This window comes from Rhineura floridana, chromosome 2, assembly GCF_030035675.1.
Source record: "Rhineura floridana isolate rRhiFlo1 chromosome 2, rRhiFlo1.hap2, whole genome shotgun sequence".
Lineage (NCBI taxonomy): Eukaryota > Metazoa > Chordata > Lepidosauria > Squamata > Rhineuridae > Rhineura > Rhineura floridana.
The window spans coordinates 231,040,059-231,054,589 of record NC_084481.1 but is presented as its reverse complement, the minus strand read 5'-3'; the positions used below and the strand labels follow the sequence as shown (position 1 = coordinate 231,054,589).

Here is a 14,531-nt window from a genome sequence, read left to right as displayed (position 1 = left end):
AGTCGATGCTTTACAAGGTTTGGGCTGTATTCAACGTAGCGCTGTGGCAAAGGTTTTGCCAGCACAAGGATTTCTCCTTGTGCAATAATCTCACCCTGTGCTACTCCCAAATCTCTTCTGTGGGTTCCCCCAACCCTCTGGAGCAGATTTGCGGACAGTGCGCAGGGCATGCATGGGGGGAGGGGGGGAAATCCCCTTGCACTAGCACAAAAAAGTTAATTGAATTCCGCCCTTTAACAACAGGAGACTCCACATCATCATTATCATAACTGTTTATTTGTATGCCATCTTTCCATAGTAAATCATGCTCAAGGTGGCTCACAACGTCACAAAGTTTACACAGTTCATTAACGGTTAGAAGGCATAACAAAATGTAAACAGCCATAAACCATAAGCTAATGAAAATATCTCATACTAATAAATATCCAGTAAATTTAAACAGTCTATGGATACTTCAAAATAAGAGTCTAACAATAACAAATATAAGGACATAGTCCAGATTATAGGAAAAATAACGCATGCTCAAAATTAAATCTTGGCCCTTGCTACAACCCCTAAACAAGACCCCACCCCGATGGTATCTAGGCCCCTACCAGCCAGTTCCACTGCGGACCTACTCTTGTGACAAATCACTGGCTGACTCTTAATTTCTATTTTCTTGCCTCTTGCCTTGAAGCCGTGGATTGTGCCATATTTTCCATGGATACGGTCAATACTGTCTTCAGACAGAAGCTAGCAAGGCGTTCTCTGAAGACAAGCAGCTGTGATGGCGATGTGGGAGTGGTGACAATCGCTGTGGTCACAGCCCACAGTAATCCATGGCTACCGTGAACGTGCAGATTGCTCCTGCTCTGCTTCTCTCCCCCAGCAAGTGGAAGCAAGAAGCCACAATCCTTGGTTTAGCATCCCATCTGAACCAGGACTGTGGTTTGCTTTGCTCGGTCCCCGTTTTGGACATAACGCTAAGCAAGGATCGTGGCCTGTTTCTCCCACTTGCTAGCAGAGAGGAGCAACCTGTGCATTCATGGTGTTGACTGTGGCTTGCCATCCTGTGCAGACGAGTCGTGCAGATCTCTCGTTGCCGTCAAGAGTCAACATTTTTCCCACCCCACCCATTTATAGGGGGCAGTATTCCACTGGATGGGGGAAAGTAGAAAAAGAAGGGAGGCAGTTGCCTTCCCTCTGAAGTTCTTCAAACATTCTGCTGCCGCTACTGAGTACGTTTTCTCAAGTGGAATGGTGGCAGTGCACGTAGGTATATACCCAGGCTTCATTTGGTGAAGTTCCCAGTTACCCTGCAGAAATGCTGCAGGTGTGGTGACACGCTTCAGGAGCAGGGGCTGACTTAGAGGAACATGAGGAACTGCCTTATACCTAGTCAGACCGTTGGTTGATTTCGCCCGGTATCATGTACACTGACTGGCAGCAGCTCTCCAGCGTTTTAGACAGGTGACATTCCCAACCCTATCTGGAGACGCCAGGGACTGAACCTGGGACCACCTGCAAGCACAGCAGCGTGTGCCGAGCCACTGAACTACGCCTCTTTCCTAGTAGGAACTGAAAAAGCTGCCTTGTACTGAGTCAAACCATTGGCCCATCCAGCTCAGTATTGTTTACACTGACTGGCAGCAGTTGTACAGGGTTTCAGGCAGGGGTCTTTTTCATCCCTACCGGGAGGTGCCAACAGTTGGGCCTGGAACCTTCTGCATACAAGGCAAATGCTGTACCACTGAGCTTTGTACCCTGTCAAACATGTCCCCATGGAGTCCTGAGTGCTGCTAATACCACAATATAAAAATAGTGTTGAAACATTCTTGGTGATCACTCATGACCGAGTAAGATTGTCTTCCAAAATATAGTCCTTAACAATGAATCCGTCTGAATCTGTATCCACCACCGATGTACCAGACCGTGACTAGGGCCTTCTGGATTTCACAGTCCTGCCCCCATCGCCATTTGCCAATCACCGTGGGACTTCCACATTGGAGTGGCTCAAGAATAAAAAGGTGAATGTCCTACCGTGGCCCAGTCAAAATCCTGATCTCAATCTCATTGAGAATCTGTGGCATTCTTTGAAAATTGCACTCCACAAGCAACGTCCAACCAACCTGAATGACCTGGAGCGAATCTGCCAAGAAGAATGGGCCAAAATCCCCCCGACTTTGTGTGCAAAGCTGGCACATACCTACCCCAAAAGACTTAAAGCTGTTATTGCAGCGAAAGGTGGCTCTACCAGATATTAATGTTTGGGGGCTGAATACTTATGCAAGCAACATGTTTCAGTTTTTTGTGTTTCTTACAAACATTTCCCAACATAAAACCAATGTCACCTTACAATAATTGATTTTGCATTTCAGTGTTTCAAAATAAGATATCATACAGAACGAAATTACAATGTCCCATTTGTAATTCAGTAATATGAGAGCATTGGTCAGGGGGCTGATTACTTTTGCAAGGCACTGTATGTGTGTGTACACATATATTCTGCCTATGCCAATTTTATTTCACATTCCTGAGAGCAGGCAGGGTTTTTTTTGCTTGCCTGAACTTCGATCTGCCAAGTCAGTTTGACACAAAATGGAAATGGACTGCCTTCAAGGCAGTGTCTGGCCCAAGGTCACCAAATGAGCTTCATGGCTATGTGGGGATTTGAACCCTGGTCTCCCAGGTCGTAGTCCAACCCTCTAACCACTCACACACATATATACATGGTTTGTTGAAAGAACACTAACCCCAGAAGGCTGGCATTGACCAGCACCAACTGTGGTGTGGGCTTTTTCAATGCAGTGGACTTAAGCTCTTCAACAGGAAATGTGCAAAAAGGGTATCTCTCACCCACCCACATATGTTACAGTCTCGGATGCAATCCATCTGTGATCTGAGTAAAGAGCAACAAAGGAACATGCTGATTTTTAACTGGCCACAGTTACATTCATGTGGATACATTCAGCGGCAGTTTTATTTCTGCTTTGCTGCAAGAACTCCACCTGGAAGTCTGCTCTCTTGCTGTGGAACTAACCATTTTCCTGCTGCTGGTGGAGTGTGAAAATCCAAACTGGTTTCCTCTGGGAGATTGAGCAAGTAGTTCTGAGGTTCTTGAGAAGTTGGCGGGGGGGGGGAGAGAGAATGGCTTTAGCAGTACAATGCAGACAGGCCTAGTCATTTGGAGCTAACTGCTTCTATTGCTCCAGAGAGAGAATAATATCCACCTCCTGTTAGCTCTCAAGTTAATAGAGGATTTCTATTTCAAGCATATAAGTGTGGGAAGGGAGAAACTGGTGCAGAATGAGAATAATTCCATGAGAAGCCACTGAAGTAATGCTCTGCAGCTGGAATAGAAGGGGGAGTTGGTCTGGAGGCAGAAAAGAACGGAATGTACGCCCCTGAAAACAGCTCAGTGCTTACTGGGTGGATGGCGGGCTGCAAACAGCTCCCCTCTTTCTAAGGGGCTCCCTTAGATGATCTGAGCAATGATCCTGATTTGCTTACGCAAGCCTTACGAGGAGGTTAGATGATGCCCGGGCTCTATTAAGCATTTGTTCAGATTGGTTTGCGGGACGGTTCTACGACAATGAGTGTTCCTCCTGGCTTGCTTGTGCGGTGTTTACACGCCTTCCTGTTAGGCTTCATTCAGCCCACACTCTTTAGTGCATTTTCCAGTTGCTTTCCTAACCACAAAAAGTCCTTTTTTTTTAAGTGGATTTGCTGTGCTATAGCAGAAGAACGCTTTTATCCACTTTAATTGCGCAAACCTAATTTTACAGTACGCACTTGAGTCCCTCCTGCAAAAATGTGACCGTCTGGAGGCATCCTAAAGCCGTCTTGCATTTCTTGCTCTTTCATCGAGTGCCCAAGAGAGCCAAGGAGGTTTTAGCCAGTATGAAAGTATAATATGCATTTCTTCAGTGAACTAATACTCCCCCCCAGCCAGGTTAATTCTCCTCCTCTGCCCTGTTTCACCTTAATGCTGCCTTTTGAAAGTCAGCCAAAGTGAAAGGATCTTTTCCTGTTCCAGTAAGAGGAAACACCACAGTTACAGAGCAACTGTTGAGGTTTTGTCTCTCTGTGCCCGCTCTTCGCATGTGTGTGGTGCCCAGGCAGCTCAGTCAGCCATGGCGATTGTGGTGGCACATAATGCGCGCCTGCTTCCTCTCTGCCCAAAGAGCAGAATTCCACAACCTGCATGTTGTTGGTCTTGTTATGTGCCTCCAAGTCGACTATAACTTACGGCAACCCTATGAATCAGTGACCTCCAATAGCATCTGTCATGAACCACTCTGTTTAGATCTTGTAAGTTCAGGTCTGTGGCTTCCATTATGGAATCAATCCATCTCTTGTCTGGCCTTCCTCTTTTTCTACTCCCTTCTGTTTTTCCCAGCATTATCATCTTTTCTAGTGAATCATGTCTTCTAATGAGGTGTCCAAAGTATGATAACCTCAGTTTCATCATTTTAGCTTCTAGTGATAGTTCCGGTTTAATTTGTTCCAACACCCAATTCTTTGTCTTTTTCGCAGTCCATGGTATCCGCAAAGCTCTCCTCCAACACGTTTCAAATGACCTGCATAGATTATGTAAATACCACATCTTCCTCCCCCCCGCATAATCTATTCTGCTTTTTCTAGTCATATCCAGGGGCAAGGCTAAAACCCTACATCGAGGCCCCTGGGGATCTTATCAATCACCTCTCTGGCTTCTGAATGTTCACCTGCGAGTCTGCAGGTGTCTGTCTTTTCAGTCATAAGGGGCAGAAAGTTGCTTCCCCTCCTGCTTATTTTAAAAATAAGGGCTTCTGCTGGAAGGGTGGGATATAAATCAAATAATAGATAGATAGATAGATAGATAGATAGATAGATAGATAGATAGATAGATAGATAGATAGATAGATAGATAGATAGATAGAAAGAAAGAAAGAAAGAAAGAAAGAAAGAAAGAAAGAAAGAAAGACTCTCAGGAAGAAAAATTCTGCAGTCCACATTTTGTGCTTTCTCTGTTTTCCCAGAATTGTGCAAACCACATGGCCCTGGATATATGGAAGAAAACAATCCGAAAGGGTTACATCCCTGCCTGTGGGGCAAGGGGGGAAGAGAGAGAGAGAGAGAGGGAGAGAGTCTTTTTTTGTAGCCGTAAGTTTATTTAAAAGGCTTGCAGTCCAATCCTGTGCACATTTGCCTGGAAGTAGGCCCCTCTGCAATTCCACACACACTTCTGAAGAGAAGCACCTAATCAACGGGACAGATTTCTGAGTCAAGAGATGTAGGATTGGACAGTTGTTTTGAAGGAGTGATCTTCTGGATTCAATAAGGGTCGCTGTTGTCTTTCCTAATTTTGACAGTGTCCTCATTTGCCAACCTTGGATTTCATCGTTCTTCCCCAGATGAGCTTTTCAGGTGGTTTTAAAAAAAAAGAAGAGCTGTATGATGTGCCATCAAGGATCACAGCTTCTGGAGTGTGCAGTGATGCTTGTTGGGGTGGAGGAAGCTTGTGTGGCATTGTCTCTTGCCTTCCTTGCAGGCTCCTATGTCTTGGTCTATTCATAAGCTGCTGGTCTAAACTTAGCAGGTATGTGAGGGGAGTGGGGGCGCTACCTGGCACTCCTGGCCTCCTTCTATGCCGCAAGCTCCAGGGTGCTGAAGACTGACGTTTCATAGCCTGCCGTTGGGAGTGAAGGGAAAGGTGCGTTGCATGCTGTGCGGTGTCCAGGGCACTTGAGATATTTAGCCAGGTTGTGCTGTTCATTGTTCTTCTGGTATCGTTCTGTACAAATGTTGTGCAACAGCCGATTCAACTCTCCAGACAAGCTCAGAATCTGGAATCTGGAATGGGGCCTTAAGTATAAAATGTGTAGCTGTAACAGGATCATGATGAGCTGGGCTCATGCTGAAGAGTCAGGATAATGTTGGAAGATTCAGGGCAGGTTTGTCTATGAATACCACATACAGCTGGTATAGCACAGTGGGGAGGAGAGGCTGGCTGGGAGTCTAGAGTCTGTGAGTTCAAATCCCCGCTCGTGTCTCCTGGGCGTCAAGGGCCAGCTAAAGATCACCCCACAGTGAGTAGCTCAGGGGTTATGTGCCCTGCCACCTGTGCAGCCGTGGGCCAGCGGCATAGTCCCAAGGAGCCCAGTTGCCCCCCCAGCTTGTGCAGCGGGCTTGTGCAGCTGTGGCAAGCTGAGCAGGCCCTAGCCAGCTGGGGAGGACTAGCCTCAGAGGGAGGCAATGGTAACCCCCCTCTGAATACCACTTACCAAGAAATCCCTATTTGTAGGGTCTCCATAAGTCGGGATCGACTTGAAGGCAGTCCATTTCCATTTTCCATGATTACCACATGCCTGAAATTACAAGTGAGGAGAGTGCTGTTGCATTCATGCCTGCCGGTGGGCTTCCCATAGGCATCTGATTGGCCACTGTGAGAAGAAGATCCTAAACTAGATGGGCCTCTGGCCTAATCCATCAGGACTTTTCTTACGTTCTTGTGCTGCTTTTAGAAATAAATTTCTGCACTGCTGTTTTTTTGGGGGGAAATGAGGTGCCATCTTGATAAAAGTGCGGTGGGTGCCAGCACAAATGGCTGCCATGGGCAGGAAAAAAAAGAGAGAGACACCCCAGTACTCTGTACCAGTGAGTATTGTCTCAAAAATGTGCTGAGTTTCTAAACCTCAATGTTGCAGAAGCAGAGATGGAAAATCAAGATTTTTTAAAAAAAACAATTTGTTACCTTCCTCAGGGGAGCTCAAAAGTGGCATTGTAGCCTCACAACAGCCCTGTGAGGTAGGTTTGGTTGAGAGCTGGTAACACCTAAGGAGGAATTTCCATCTGGTTTCAAAACCTCCAGAAATGAAAGCCCAAAGACAAACTCTACTGCGGATACATTTTCTTCCCATGCTTTGGGTTTTTGCATTTTTGCTGAGGGTTTTCATTGTGTGGTGTTGTGTTTTGGGTTTCTTTTTCTTTTTTTACTGTTGTGTGATGCTTTGTTGTTAAAATTTAAAATGATGAACTTAAAGATAAGCATTAACCTTCCTGCATATACAGGCAGGCCCCGCTTTACGGTGCTTTGCTTTGCAGTGTTGCGCAAAAGTGGAAAGTCCCCGCTTTAAGGCGCTTGTTCTGCTTTTACGGCGGTTTTTCCCATCGCGTGCCATTTTTGCACAACGCGCACCATTATTGTCTATGGGTTCCACTTTTCGGCAGTTTCCGCTTTTCGGCAGCAGTCCGGAACGGAACCTGCCATGTAAGCGGGGCCCGCCTGTATGGCTTCTGAATTTGCATAATAGGATCTTGTCCCAAAATGTCAATTGTTTTTAGTTTCCAAGGTGCCCTGATAGCAGGGAGTGTGTGGTTAGAGCTCTTAGAGCAGTGATTCTCAAACGGTGCGCCCAGGCACACTGGTGCGCCCTAAGAGGTGGCTAGGTGTGCCTCAAATATTATGAAAGTATATTTTAAAAATGAGAAGAAACCCATTTGTATAGGGTAAGTAATAGTTTTCTATAGTTTATTTTTATTCATAGTTTAAAATATATGAATATATTTTTAATTTTGTACATGAAGTGCGCCAGAAAATTTTTATATGTTTTACAGTGCGCCGCGAACCAAAAAAGTTTGAGAACCACTGTCTTAGAGCCACAGGGCAGGAGTGAGCAACAGAAACCTCTGCTCATTAACCCCCAGCTGTACAACCCCATTCGTCCCTTTTCTACCTGTTTATCCAAAAAACCCAGCTAGCCTTAAAAATCTGCACTTCTCAGAATTTGGCAATTCACTTCTCCAACCAAACGTGTAGAAAATGCATGCACTAGGGTAAACTGTGCATGATAATGCATTAGTGAAAATAACACAACTGCATTATATTAGGGGCAATTGCTTTGCAAAAATGGGCACGCTAGGCAAAACTGCATATAAAGGTGTGTATGTGTATTAGCAGAAATTCACACTGAATGCTGATGAATTTTCATGGGGACTTTAAAAAAAAAATCTGCAAACATATGGAAACGTGGAGAGCCCAAACTTCAGAATGGAAAAAAGAGAAAGTGAGAGAAATTGAAATTGATGGTTTTGCTTATCCATAGCTGGGAGTGAAGAAAGAGGGCAGTGCCTTTTGAGCACATGTCTGTCTTGGCCACTCTGGTGCCGCGGCCAGCTGTGGAACTGTAATCTCCCAGAGAAAATGGCTTCTTTGTGCAAACTTCCGGCTTGTTCCGGGCAGATGTCCCTTCCAGACCCACAGACACCCAGGACCAGGTTACTATATGGTAATATTAAATGATATAGTTCTTAATGACCGGAGCTTGCCTCATTGCTACTCTGTGAAGTTTGAAGTACGTTGAGGGGCAGTGAGGTATAGTAGTGTAGAGGGCTGAGCTTTATTTAGAAAAAAACAATTCTACCCCTTTCCTTTTAAAAATCAAAAGCAGCTTGCAAACTAAGTTCTTTAAAAAAAAGAAAAAACCCAGTTAAAATATCATAAATTACAAGGTCAGTTTCGTGCAGCGGTCTCATTTGCCTCAATGCGAAGCCAAACCATGGCTAAGCGTGAACGAGTGAGTGTGTGTAGGTTCTCTGTAAAAATCCAGAGCGCTTCACTCCCCCCTCCCATTCCTGCTGCTGCCATGCTACCTGAAGCGAACCCATGGTTTGGTGTGGCGTTTATGTTGGAGCCTGTGCTAAGGGTTTGTCTCGCTCCAGACAATCCACGAACGGTAGCCAAGGCTTCCTGCTCAGGCTTGCTCTAGGGGAGGCAAGTTTGTTTATCTATTTATTTATTACATTTATACACCACCCCATAGCCAAAGCTCTCAGGCGTTTACAGCAGTTAAAAACATTAAAAACAAATATACAAATTTTAAAACAGAAAAACAATTTAAAAACACAATTAAAAAAAAAATTAAAAACAATTTAAAAACACATGCTAAAATGTTGCATTATCTCTGAAACCGCCTCCCTCCCCTTTGCCACCTGGAAAAAAAGTCCAGCCCTCATGTTTTTCTGAATCACTGAAAGGCTATCACAGTAGGGCTGCCTCTTGTTTGCACGGATTAAGCTGGCAGGAAGTGGAAGGGCTGTCACTCAGTCGCAGAGTACTGTACATGCTTTGAGCATAGAAGGCCTCTAGTACAATTCTGAGCAACTCCAGTCAAAAGGAGCTGGTAGCAGGGGATGGGAAAAACCTCTGCTTGGGACCCTGAAGAGATGCTGCCAGTCAGTGTTGACAGCATTTGAGCTAATCAGAGGTGGCCAGTCCTGGTGACCTCCAAATGCTGTTGGATTACAGCTCCCATCATTCCTGGCCATCGGCCATGCTTGGTGCGGCCAGTGGGACTCGGAGTCCAAAGACCACCGTAGGGCACCAATTGGCTACGCTGAGCTAGATTAATCCAGTGGTCTGTCTCCTTATAAGGCAGCTTCCTGGAGTTCTTGCCATTTAGAATCATAGAATCATAGAGTTGGAAGGGGCATATAAAGCCATCGAGTTCAACCCCTTGCTCAATGCAGGAATCCCAATTAAAGCATTCCTGACAGGTGGGATTTGGTTTCTTTTTCCTAGGTGTAGAACTTTGCACTTTTGTCTGTTAAATTTCATTCTGTTGTGTTCAGCTCAATGCTCCAGCCTATCAAGATCACTTGAATTTTGTTTCTGTATTCCAAGGTATTAGCTATCCCTCCCAATTTTGTATCATCTGCAAATCTGACAAGCATTCCCTGCCCCTCCTCATCCAAGTCATTAATAAAAATGTTGAAGAGCACTGGACCCAGGACCAAGCCCTGCGGTACCCCACCCATTAGCTCCCCCCAGTTTGAGAAGGAACCATTGACAAGCACTCTGAGTACGATTCTGGAGCCAGCTATGGATCCACCTGATAGTTGTTCTATCCAGCCCACATTTAGCTAGCTTCCTAATCAGAATATCACGGGGCACTTTGTCAAAAGCGTTGCTGAAGTCGAGAGATATTATGTCCACAGCATTCCCACAGTCTTTATCCCATTTATAACGATTTTGCCCACATGTTGGGTATTTTGATACGTCCTTGTATTGTTTTGGTTCTTTGTGACTCTCCTTGAGCTTTTTGTGTTGAGGTGGGCTGTAAATCTCCAGAAGACAAGTCATTGGGACTGCCGCATCTGCAGTAGCTTTTGGCAATTCACTGCCCTCTCTCGCTACTTTGACTTGTAATTCCTGTTGCCCTCCAGAGAGGAGAGGCTGTGATGTTCTGGGTGTTGGTGCTTTTAATACATCTGGTTGATCTTGTCCTCTGGTAATTTTCATGATGTGTCCTTTCTATAAAGATGAAATGTTTGCTGCCTGCTAATTGCCTGTTGCCCTCTAACGTCCTCTTCCCATCCTTTGTTCTTCAGAAATGCCCTTCAAAGGATTGCGCAGAACACCGAGGGTGCTGTGATGTCTGAAACTGCGCAGAGCGGCTGCTCCCTGAAGGTACTGTTCCTAATATGCCCCTGGTGAGGTGTCTGTCGGCAGTTCCACTTGTTTTTGATGTCTTGGGCTTTCCAAAACATGTTGGTGTTTGTTTGTTTTTAAGGGTGGGGAAGGGGAATTGTTACTATAGTGAGAGACTGGTTGGGAAATTGGTGAGGACTGCCATTTTATTTTATTTCCATAGGCATTTACAAGTTTTAAATTAGATATATTTCTTTTATTTAGGTACTTCTATTTATGCATCGCTTCCTAGGATACATCTCGAAGCAATTTAACAATAAAGACATATACAAAGCAATTTCGTATACATTACCAATTTCAAATCCAGTACAGATACAAACTGGGATAAAAAGGCTTGTTGAAAGAGGAAAGTGTCCAATAGGCGCCAAAAAGACCATGGAGACGGCGCCTGTCCAGTATGTAATGGGTGGGGGTTCCAAAGGGTCCAGTTGGTGCCACCATGCTAAAGGCCCCGTTCCTATTTAGATGCTGCTCTGAAGTTCAGTTATGGTCTTTTTTAAAAACTTCCGTCTTTAGAAAACTGCTGGCACAGAGGCTTTCTGAATGTTTTGCTGGGCTGCACTATTGTGCCGTCAGAACCCTGCTGCAATAACTGAATGAATGAAGTACTGAAAGTCTCCTGGGAGTCTAAAGCATGCATGAGTTTTTTTGTGCTGGCCTTCCCATCTCCCAGTTGGTCTTGTCTGGGTGTGGGTAGGGTTTTGATTGTGCCTTTGATTGTGTACATCATGAAAAACGATGGAATTATTTAATGTATATTGGCATCTGGTTGGCCACTGTGAGAACAGGATGCTGGACCAGGTACGTCATTGGCCTGATGCAACAGGCTCTTCTTATGTTGCTTCCCCCGCTTCCAAGATCTGAACAGGGTGGTTTATAATGACTTTGTTATTGTTGTTATTGTACATCTCTGCATCAGGCTGATAGGAGTCTCCCGCTGCTCCTGGTGTGAAGGTGCAGCAGAGTGATCCGTTTACATGTGAGGCTGCCTGTTAAATCCCTGCATGAATCCCTGGGGGAAAGGGCCATGTGTCAGTGGTAAAGCACATGCTTTGCATGCAAGGTTCAATCCCTGCCATCTGCAGGAGGAGCTGAGACAGTTTAGACAATAACTGAACTAGATAGATCGATGTTGTGATTTGGTGTAGGGCAGCTTTCCTCCATAGTTTTGCACTTTCCTCATTCCAGTCAGGAGATATGCCCAGAACAGGAACTCGTGCAGAAGGTGGCAGGCTGTGCTGACGGCAGGCAACCCCGACTCGTACACATTTTTTAAAAAGTAAACGCTTTCTAGGATAGAGGAGCGAAATGTGTGCCCGCCAGTTTTAATTCTGGGAAGAATTGTACCTCATCTTTGGGAAATTTGGGAAACGCCACTCAGTGCTTATCATCTCCATTATGATCTCAGAAGAAGAATTTTAGAGAAGGTGATCTCCAAGAGACAAGCTTGCTGGTCATGCATGCACCCTCTCTCCTAGTCTTGCTCATTCATTGCCGGTGCTGCTAGATGAGCCCAAAGATGCAGTCTTCAAGCTACCCTATCAAGAGGGTACCCTTTCCATCTGGAGAGGATGCACAAGGAGCTTGTTGTGCCAGAAGCTTGTTGTGTAAGTTGTTGAATCTGCCAAGTGTTGGTGGGGTGAGTCTTGGATAGATCTAAGAGCTGGCTGGTTGAGATTTGCAGCTGGTAATTGGCTCCTGCTTTGACTAACCTCTTGTACGGTTGCCTGAGGTGAGTAAAACTCTCCTCTAGGCGATTAGACAGAGCTTTTGTAAACTGGCAGAGTGTTGAGGTTTCATCATGTTGGTATGATGTACTACAAATGATTTTCAAAGATGCATTGGCACCTGGGCGAGTAAGTTTTGTGGATCTATTTGCAAGGCTGGCTCCATTTGTTAAGTCACTTGGTAGAGTGTCTCGGCTCAACCTTACTTGGATCTCTGACCTAGAAGTCTTGTCCTAAAACCCGAGGATGGTATTCAGTGGTAGTCCTACTCAGAGCAGAGCCATTGAACTTAATAGGCATGACTAACTTAGTTTTATTAATTTTAGTGGGTCTCCTCTGAGTAGGACTTAGTTGAATTCAGCCCATTGAGGTGTAGGAGATGTCTACAGTTTCTCAGTCAAGAGGAGAAGGTGTACTTCGCTCGTACAGAATTGCAGGTCTCTTTCAAAGGAAGCCTGCGATGCAGAGGACCAGTTCTTGTTGTTCTCTTGTGAGCCGCATTGAGCCTATTTATGTGGAAAAGCAGCATACCATCTTAAATAAATAAATAAAGTTGTGTTTTATATAAGAAGGTCAGGTTTTAGAACTGCAGGTTGACAGTTGAAACCGATTCTGGGGGTTGATACCAGCAGAAAGCAAGCTCTGGAACTTATTTCTAGACAATGACTGGAGTTTCCCAAACTTCTCATAGCAGATGATCACTCCTGCACCTAAAAAGGCTTGTTTCTAGGGTTTATAAGAGTATGAATTACCTTTCTTCTGAGGAACCCATTTACAGTGCTTCAATCACTCATCTGGGCATGCCTCCTAATTGTGGAAGGAGGCAAGCCCAAAGCAGCGATTCATGCAGAGGTGCAACAGGCCGCCCCTTCTGCAGAACTATGGCTTACGGCTCATACAATTGCACATAGTGCTAAGAAGCTTAGGAGCTTTCCTACCCCCAGCAGAGACTGGTTGGAAGGGGCTGACTCTGGAACAGTGAGCCATGCAGCTCAGCAGTGGGCAGCCTCCCTTGTGGATGGGGCCCTTCAGCCTCACAGTAGTCTTATTTGTTTGACTAATTATTTAATATCCCACCCTTCCAGTAGGAGCCCAAGGCGGCAAACAAAACCACTAAAAACACTCTTCACATCTTAAAAACAGACTTTAAAATATATTAAAACAGAAAATCTTTAAAAGCATCATTTTTTACAAAGCTGCTTAAAAACACCTTCAAAATGGTATTTCGTACAGTTTGCTGTAGTATGCTGTGGCGGACGGTTTGTGAATAACTTAGCTAAGTTCTGTGCTGAGCTGCCTCAGGGGTGGAGGGAATAGGTCAGTGCCAGAAGGTTCCAGGTTCAATATGGCATTTTATTTGTTATTATTATGTATTTTATTCAATTTCTATACCGCCCACAGCCAACGGCTCTCTGGGCGGTGTACAACGTAAATATAAAAATACAGTAATATAATAAAATCACATAGTAAATACAAACATACCACAAAAATTCCCCAGAGCTAAAAACATATTACACAATTTAAATTTAGAATACCAGAATGTGCTAAATATGCTAAAAAAATATGTTAAAATGCCTGGGAAAAGAGGAAGGTTTTAACCTGGCGCTGAAAGGATAACAAAGTTGGCGCCAGGCGCACCTCGTCAACAAGACTATTCCATAGTTCGGGGGCCACCACTGAGAAGGCCCTAGTTCTTGTTGTCATCCTCCGGGCCTCTTTATGAGTTGGTACCCGGAGGAGGGCCTGCGATGTTGTACGTAGTGTACGGGTAGGTTCATATCTTATGCCTTGGGCAGCAGAGGTGGGAAAGATCTTGCCTTTCAGAGCAAACCGTACTGGCAAAATGGGCCCATTGCCTGGCTCTGTGCAGAGGCTTCATATGCCTACATACGCGGGAATGCTCATGGCAGATGTGTTTTGTCTCCCATGGGGTGGAGGATCATCTGGTAAAGCAGATTCATGAGAAGCTGCCTTATCTACCTGAGCATTGTTTACACCCCTGTTCTTCAACCTTGGGTCCCCAGATGTTGTCGGATTGCAGCTCCCATCAACCCCAGCCAGCTTAGCCAATGGCCAAGGGTGATGGGAGTTGCAGTCCAGCAACATCTGGGGACCCAAAGTGGAAGAGCAGGGGTCTGCACTGACTGGCAGTGACTCTCCAGGGTTTCAGGGGCAGGGGTCTTTCGCAGCCCTGCCTGGAGATGCCAGGGGTTGAACCTGGGACCTTCTGCATGCAAAGCAGATGCTCTGCCCCTCACATATATTTATTTATTTATTGCATTTATATACCACCCCATAGCCGAAGCTCTCTTGGCAGTTTACAACAATTAAAAACATTAAAAACAAATATACAA

General features: G+C 45.1%; 1 protein-coding gene across 2 annotated transcripts in view; it reads left to right on the top strand.

The window, feature by feature from the left end:
* FBXO34 (F-box protein 34) overlaps positions 1-14,531 on the top strand; it is a 74,117-nt gene that overhangs the window by 29,097 nt on the left and 30,489 nt on the right. For both annotated transcript variants that reach the window (XM_061612503.1, XM_061612504.1), the window contains exon 2: positions 10,351-10,429. The gene's annotated coding sequence lies outside the window, so the exon portion shown is untranslated. The remainder of the gene's footprint in view (positions 1-10,350; positions 10,430-14,531) is intronic.